This window comes from Eurosta solidaginis, chromosome 3, assembly GCF_040869045.1.
Source record: "Eurosta solidaginis isolate ZX-2024a chromosome 3, ASM4086904v1, whole genome shotgun sequence".
In the NCBI taxonomy this organism is placed as follows: domain Eukaryota; kingdom Metazoa; phylum Arthropoda; class Insecta; order Diptera; family Tephritidae; genus Eurosta; species Eurosta solidaginis.
The window spans coordinates 82,944,139-82,952,623 of record NC_090321.1 but is presented as its reverse complement, the minus strand read 5'-3'; the positions used below and the strand labels follow the sequence as shown (position 1 = coordinate 82,952,623).

The following is an 8,485-nucleotide window of genomic DNA, read 5'->3' as shown; positions in this document are numbered from 1 at the left end:
TAATAATTATGAAAAGGTGGCAGGGCTACGAACAGAAGGAAAGTGAACTGTCAAAACAGCTATAAAACAAGTAAATTAAATTAAAAAAAATTGTGTTGTGTGTTTATTTAATAAATAATGGAACAAAAACCGAAAATTAAAAAGCGCGGAAAAAATTTTACTCCAGCGGAGGAAATTGTGCTTGTAGATCTGGTGGAAGACTACAAGCACATTGTAGAAAATAAGAAGTCGGATGCAGTGACATGGCGGCAGAAAGAGGAGGGTTGGCAAACTTTAGCTGCGCAATTTGCAGCAAAAACCGGTGTCCACAGGGAGTGGAAAGCGCTGAGGGACAAGTACGACAATTTAAAGCGCAAAGCCAAAAATGAGCTGGCCTCAGAGAAGAGGGAGCAATACCGCACTGGAGGTGGTACTTCCTCAAGCAAAGTCGACAACTTATCCGTCACGATTGCATCCATGCTAGACACTTCGGGGTCTGGAATGTGCAATCCGCATGACGCTGATATGAGTAAGTTTTTGCCATTTGAATCCACATGTATATTCTAAACTTTTGAGATCTTTCTTTTAGCGGATATAGAAATTTTATTGGACGAGCCCGTAGAGAGCGTGAGTGGCTCGATTGAAGATGAAAAATCAAACGTAAGTTATTTGAATTGAGCTAATTGAACATTTAAATACGATTATTTGTTTGTTTACATTTTTACAGTAGCCGCTTGCTGTGCAACGCCTTCTGGTGTATTTCGTGATACTATTTCACATGCATGTGAAGAGGTGGCTAGTTCGTAGAGACCTCTTTACATGCTTGCATACGTGGAATTCATGGATTCCCTAAAACCGTGATAAATAATATTTAGAAATCCAAATATATTAGGAAAAAAGTAGATTGGTAGAAGATTCACAGGTATGGGAGAGGTACAGGGCTAAGTTGGTTAAAAAAAGGAGGGGGAGGAACGACCAGGACGTTTAGTAAGAGGCAGAAGGAGAGGGCATAGGGAGAGGTATAAGGACTAAGAAGAGGGGTTAGGGGGAAAAACAGTAAATTACTAGTTTCTGAAATATGTTTTTCTATGGCCGCAAAGCAGTATTTATTAGCCACTAATTTACCTATTTTATATTTTCTACAGACAACTAATTTGGATGAGAGCGGGAAGAGTGGTCACGATTGGGCTTCATGGAACCCGACCCAATTGCGACAAAAGAAAAATGAAAAGCTCTGCGTGGGGAAGAAAACAAGCAGAAAACGGTGCATGGAAGAGGAGAAGTTGAATCTTTTGATGCTGCAACAGGAGTTTTATAAGGGTGAAAACGATAGAGCAGCGGAGAAGCATGAGCTGGATAAACTTCATGCAGAAGAAAAGCATCAGCAAGAGCTCATGAATCTACAATTAAAAAATGAGTTGCTAGAACTCGAACTGCAGCAGAAGAGAGTGAAACAATAATTTAATGTAAGCACAATGAATTCCGTAACGATAACAATGCAATACTCATTTTATTATATTTCTTATTATCCTCATTTCAGGAAACTCATCTTTTTTTCATTTATTTAAGTTATTTATCGACGACTGTATGGCTTATTCTTATAGTTCAACAAGTGTTCCTTCATGTCCTATCTTATAGTTTATATAAAAAATGCCTTGGTTTTAAAAACTCAGCTATGGCTATGCAATTCTTTCTAAAAATAAAATGTTTCTCTTTATGTGGCAACCAGTGTATATTTTACATTTTAGAAACTAGAGCAAAATCGAGACTGAATATTAAATTTTAGAAAAAAGGCTGTTTGAATGTACAAAGCATATCTATTTATATCTACAATATGAATACATACATATAGTTGGATTAATTCACAAAGGCCCTAAATAACAAATTTAAAATATTACAGGAGAAGCAAAAAACATTTTATTTTCATTCACTTTTTAATTGGTAATGGTAAATGTTAGTGTAAATTATTCAATGAAATTGTACCTTTCATCAGCTTCGTATAAAATGACTATTCGTCCATAAGAGATACAATTTCATAAGAGATACAATATATTAAAAGAAATTTAAATAAAAATTGGATTATACAATTTAGACTTGCTGTGAACAAACAATAAGTACTTAGTGCATAAATTGAAACAAAACAAACTTTTTCACTAATTACTACTATCATGAAAAAAAATCCATCATTACACAATATGTAGGCCTGGACGGGATGCCAGCGCTATTTATAACTTCTCAAACCCAATTGTCCTCACGGTAAGCCTAAATTTTAAACCGTTCACCGGTTTAAGTAATTTTTAAAATTTTTTTACATAAATTCGAAACCTATGAAACATTCAAAATACATGAGTTTAAATTAATTTTATTGAGCTTAAATTTAAAACTTAATTGAAAAATATGTCTTCAATGTCAAAATAGCTTTAAAAATAAAGCCAAAAAAAAAAAATCTAAATATAGAAACTTGTATATATTTCTAACTTGTTTGCATAGCTTCGGCTACAAAGTTCATAAAAGTTGTATCATTAGCTTAATTCACAAAGGCCCTAAACAACAAATTTAAAATGTTACAGGAGAATCAAAAAGCATTTTCTTTTCACATTCACTTTTTAAAAGAGGCGTAACTGCGGTACTTTTGGTTATTACCAAATTTTAAGCGAAAAAAAGCAGTTTCCAAAATCTGTTTGTTATGGGCTTTGTGAATTAAGCTAATGATATGTAACTATTTCGTTAGCAAAATTCTCCGCTCTTCACGACGAATAGCGACTTCGATTGAAAAAACAACTTCTATGAACTTTGTAGCCAAAGCTATGCAAACAAGTCAGAAAAACTTCGTGAAAAAATTCCATTATTTGAGAAATTTTTACGAAAATTTATGCAGTTTTGTAGTCCATTCAATTTAATTTCAAGGAAGTGCAGGTTTCAAAACGCTGTGGGCCACTGCTTTATTTTGATAATTTTTTTCGCCGATGGTGTTGCTAATTTTCTTCCATACAACGAATAAACAAAACCTGTTATTCTCAAATTATGGCATTTTTTCACGAAGTTTTTCTGACTTGTTTGCATAGCTTCGGCTACAAAATTCATAAAAGTTGCATCTGATACTGCCGATATTATAGGAGTGGAGAATTTTATTGACGAAATTTAATGAAAATTTCCTACGCTCTTTGTTTGATCGCTGTACATGATAACTTGTTAGGCTGCACTTGGTAACCTGTAAATATATATAAAAAAAGAACTTGAATTAAAAATTTAATAAATACAATTTATATTTAAAACGTACCTTTCGAAGTAGTTGTTTATTAAAACCGTCCTCTCAGTTGAGTTTCCATCGCTTCTTAGGTTTGTTTCTAAAGAATCCTCTAAAATTTGTGGTGGCAATATTTCTACCAAAATATATTTATAAATTATGAAACAAATTGTATCCCCCGAAAAAACATTTAAAACATGGCAATATGAGTGCAGCTACAATCATGCGAAGGGGTATATGATTAGAATATAATTAAAATTTAACCCTTCCTGTTATGCTGGTCTTGATAGCCTGTAAATAAAAATATAAATAAAAACTTGAATTTAGAAAAAATAATATAGTATTTAGGCCCCGTTTTTTCAGTTGAAGTTTAAACTCCAGTCAAAGTTGACTAGAGTTTAACCCTGCCTTTTTGACTATTTAAATCAAGATAGGCAGCAAAATTTTTTGAAAATGAACAAAGTGGCTATAATAAACTCCAGTCAACTTTGACTGTAGTTTAAACTTCAACTGAAAAACCGGGCCTTAGTATTTGAAATGTACCTTGCAAAATAGTCGCTTATCAAAACAGTTCTCGCAGTTGAATCTCCGTCGGTTATAAAGCTGCTTTCAGGTTCCTCTAATATTTGTGATGGTGATATTTCAATATCTATTGGAGGAAGCGGATCTTTCGCAGATATAGCAATGTTATGAAGAACTCCGCAAGCCGATATAATTGCCATAACGGTGTCCATTGACACTCGAATCCCCATAGATAAGATTGGAAAACGTCGTTTCCAACCTCCGAAAGTTCGCTCTATGGTGTTCCGAGTACTAATCTGGGACTCGTTATATAACCTTTCTGCCGCAGATTGTGGATTTTGTAGGGGAGTCTTCATATATAGACATTGTTTGTAGCCACTGTCCCCAAGGATCATATAGTCTTTAAAATATCCCGTATCCAGTTGGTACTTCAAACGGCTACAGTTGAATATATGACTGTCGTGAGCAGATCCTGGCCACCTCGCTACTAAATTTTGAAAACGTAAGTTTACATCACACACCGCTTGGATGTTTAGTGAAAAATAACCCTTTCTATTGCGGAACATTTCCGCATTGTCACCACCTGGTGATTGCACCCTAACGTGGGTACAGTCAATAGCCCCAATAACTCTGGGAAATTTTGCTATTTTATAAAAATCGAATACAGTTTGCTCCATGCCAGCTGGATCACGGAATTTCACCCAATCTTTAGAGAGCGATGCAATAGCATTGGACACTTCTCTTACTACTCTGCATGCCGTGGGTACGCTTACTCCACAAAAGTCGGCCACAGTTATTAAAAAACTTCCTGTTGCATAAAACCTAAGTATTAGTAAAAGCTTATTTTTTGGTGTAACATTGGTTCGTCTGAAAAATATATAAATGAAGAGTATTAATTGCTTTTTGTGGTCAGATAAATGAAGTATAACAAAGGTTTCTAGCATAGTATTGCTACATTGTAGAATAGTTTTTCAAGCCGTAAAATCAAAGGATTTGGAATTATAGGCGTTAGCAACATTTCATGGCAAAAAATGCTGCCAAGGCAATTACGCCATCAAAAAACAAGTTCAAGACGTGGAAAGGATTGAATAAGATGGGATACGATGATAGGAACATTTTTTTCATTCTAGGCACTGAAATTGCGATTTCAAATGGTTTCTAGGCCACTTTCAACATTTTTCACGCGTGAAGACAATACCCAGCTTTATGCTTTGCTTTTTTGTAGTGTTATTTTTGCTATTGGTATGGCTTTGAACTTCAATAGAGCATGGAGAAAAATGGGCAATGTGAGTTGTTCGAGTATAAAATGGGTTAACTAAGCTGGAACTGGCTTCGGCAGTTCCGTTTCAATGGGGATAACATGGACGTAGCTCATAGCTATGTGGTTAACATTTGCTTTTATAACATTTAAATATTTGATTTAGGTTTACCCTATGCTTTGTTTAAGTTCAGATTTGGATTATTCGTGGAATAAAACCTTTATTGCTATTGCCACTCTGCAGCAAAAGAATATTCAGCAGAAACTGTGGCCTAAAACCAAACCTGGTCATGGGATAATACACAGCAGTCATTAGACCAATACTAACGGAGGCACAGCAACCAAGCAGTTGCTCTGGAGTAGCAAAAGTAAACATATTTATAACTTACCTATTAGTGCTGGGCGTAATAGCGCTTTCAATGCGACTTAAAATATCCATGCAGGTGCATTTTGTCAACCGGAACCTTTTCGCGAATTCTTCCTCCGTATACTCTTCAAAATAATCCAAGCGGTTGCGAAAAGTCCTCTTGGCTATAGTTCGCTCACTTGTTTCCTCATATGCTTCTTCCAGTGAATGCACATAAAACACACGTCGGTTTTCCATAGCAATTTTAATTTTATTTATTTATTTTTTAATTTTGTTTCAAAATAAATTCACTTGACAATCAGCTGTTTTGTGGTTTTCGAGCCGATAAATTTTAAAGGCTGGATTGACTGCCTGTTAAATTTGTCGACGGAATAAACAAAACAAGCACTACAGAAAACAAAATTTCGTTTGAAGAAGAGATAAATTTTAGCACGCAGTCGAGAAAACGGCCCTAAGACAACTTGATTTCCGTCATAAATCTCACGATAAACACAACGACGACGACGACAAAGTCGTTGGCAGAGGCAGCGCTGCAATTTTCGATGCAATGCAATTCGCGATGAAGTGAGCCATTGAAAGTGGACAATATTTCACCAAAGCGAAGCAATTATGCAACATAAGGATCTAAAAGTATCAGAAACTCAGAATCTTGTAATTCCATCAACTTAATTGGTGGAATTGGCAGTAACAAAGGAGAAAAAGAGGAAGCGCAAGATAGAAGAAACTTAAGAACTTTCATAGAATAAGAAAATTGATGTAGATTAGGAGATAAAGAAGGAGGAGAATTCCACTTTCGGTTCTTCTTGTAACATGGACGAATTTTTTTTTTTCATATGAATCCATTAATCATGATCCAAAAACAATACGAAGCGATATCTCCACAGTTTGGTGGATTCGATGACTTTTGTTTAAAACATTATACATTTTTTAAGCAAGTTTGCAATGAACTGTTTTGTATCCATCATATTAAAAAGCGAGTTGTTCATGACGTTTTCAGAACTAAGTATGACTACAGAGATCTCAAACTGGGTCACCAATAAATATGTACAATTATTTCAGGAGTAATCCTCATCATATCGCGTCAGGGGAACCACATCCACGTTGTCCACGATTGATCCTACTCCAATAATAAATGTGTCTTGGCGAATTATATCGAAGGGCAAATCAATCAAAAATATGATGGAAGAGTCGTTCCAAGCTGGCAATTCAGGCTTCAACATTGGATTAAACTTACAATCTACATATCTGCAGAAAGATTACAGGGAGTACGTACACTATAACATCTCCATGAGAGCGTGATAACCAAGTAGGACAGCTAGATGAGTTTGTTTTTTCGAAGATATCAAAAAAGCCAAAGACGCAATGGTGTAAGGAAACTAACTATTGTTCAACTTTATTGATTCATTCACCATCTGAATCATCATATGGTAATGAAGCTGCTACAAGCTAGCTGGCTTTCGATTCATACTGGGTGTGAGGCAGTTTAAAAATAGTTGGTTTGAATGAAGGGAGCTTACACAGATACATACAAAATATGGCACAATATGTAATAAAACATAAGTAATTTAAAAAAAAATTATGAGTTTGCTAAGCAATTGAGTGTAATCAAATATATTTGTCCAGCATTCAATCATGTTTCCTCTTTATTATACCGTTCAAATGCTGCTATGAAATATGATATGAGCACGCATTCAAGTGCAAGTAAGTTGATGATGGAGAGAAGAATTTTAGTAATAAAAGACAAAAAACAAAAGGCAAAAGGAATAGAAAAATATTATTCATTCAAGGTTCGAATCGAGCTCAAGGCCAGAACAATAATTTTTTTCTAATGATAATTATTGTTATTTTTTAATTTTTCTAAATTAGAAAAATTGTATTTTGTTTTTGGAATAGTAAGTAGAAAATTTTTCAGACAACCTGCCATAGCTGCGCAGATAGATCCATTTCGAAGGGTGCTAAGCCTTCATCATCAGTACGCTTTAGGCATGCTGCGCTAACCATTTAGCTATATAGCGGTGGTTTGTTTGACTGGCAAATTTGCTACTTCTATTCCTTTTTATACTCAGTTGAGCAGAGCTCACAGAGTATATTAAGTTTGATTGGATAACGGTTGGTTGTACATATATAAAGGAATCGAGATAGATATAGACTTCCATATATCAAAATAATCAGGATCGAAAAAAAATTTGATTGAGCCATGTCCGTCCGTCCGTCCGTCCGTCCGTCCGTCCGTTAACACGATAACTTGAGTAAATTTTGAGGTATCTTGATGAAATTTGGTATGTAGGTTCCTGAGCACTCATCTCAGATCGCTTTTTAAAATGAACGATATCGGACTATAACCACGCCCACTTTTTCGATATCGAAAATTTCGAAAAACCGAAAAAATGCGATAATTCATTGCCAAAGGCGGTGAAAGCGATGAAACTTGGTAGATGGGTTGACGTTATGACGCAGAATAGAAAATTAGTAATATTTTGGACAATGGGCGTGGCACCGCCCACTTTTACAAGAAGGTAATTTAAAAGTTTTGCAATCTGTAATTTGGCAGTCGTTGAAGATATCATGATGAAATTTGGCAGGAACGTTACTACTATTACTATATATGCGCTAAATAAAAATTAGCAAAATTGGATGAAGAACACGCCCACTTTTTAAAAAAAATTTTTTTTAAATTCAAATTTTAACAAAAAATTTAATATCTTTACTGTATATAAGGAAATTAAGTCAAAATACAACTCCAGTAATGATATGATGCAACAAAATACAAAAATAAAAGAAAATTTCAAAATGGGCGTGGCTCCGCCCATTTTCATTTAGTTTGTCTAGAATACTTTTAATGCCATAAGTCGAACAAAAATTTACCAATCCTTCTCAAATTTGGTAGGAGTATAGATTCTGTGACGGTAACTGTTCTCTGTGAAAATGGGCGAAATCGGTGGAAGCCACGCCCAGTTTTTATACACAGTCCACCGTCTGTCCTTCCGCTCGGCCTTTAACGCAATAACTTGAGCAAAAACCGATATATCTTTACTAAACTTAGCCCACGTACTTATCTGAACTCAGTTTATCTTGGTATAAAAAATGGCCGAAATCCGACTATAACCACGCC

General features: G+C 35.0%; 1 long non-coding RNA gene across 1 annotated transcript; it reads left to right on the top strand.

The window, feature by feature from the left end:
- Nucleotides 1–706: 706 nt before the first annotated feature.
- Nucleotides 707–1,931, top strand: LOC137246491 (uncharacterized). Its single transcript, XR_010951517.1, has 3 exons — nt 707–836; nt 1,125–1,445; nt 1,520–1,931. It is a non-coding gene; the product is annotated as an uncharacterized lncRNA (long non-coding RNA).
- The last annotated feature ends 6,554 nt before the right edge of the window (nt 1,932–8,485 follow it).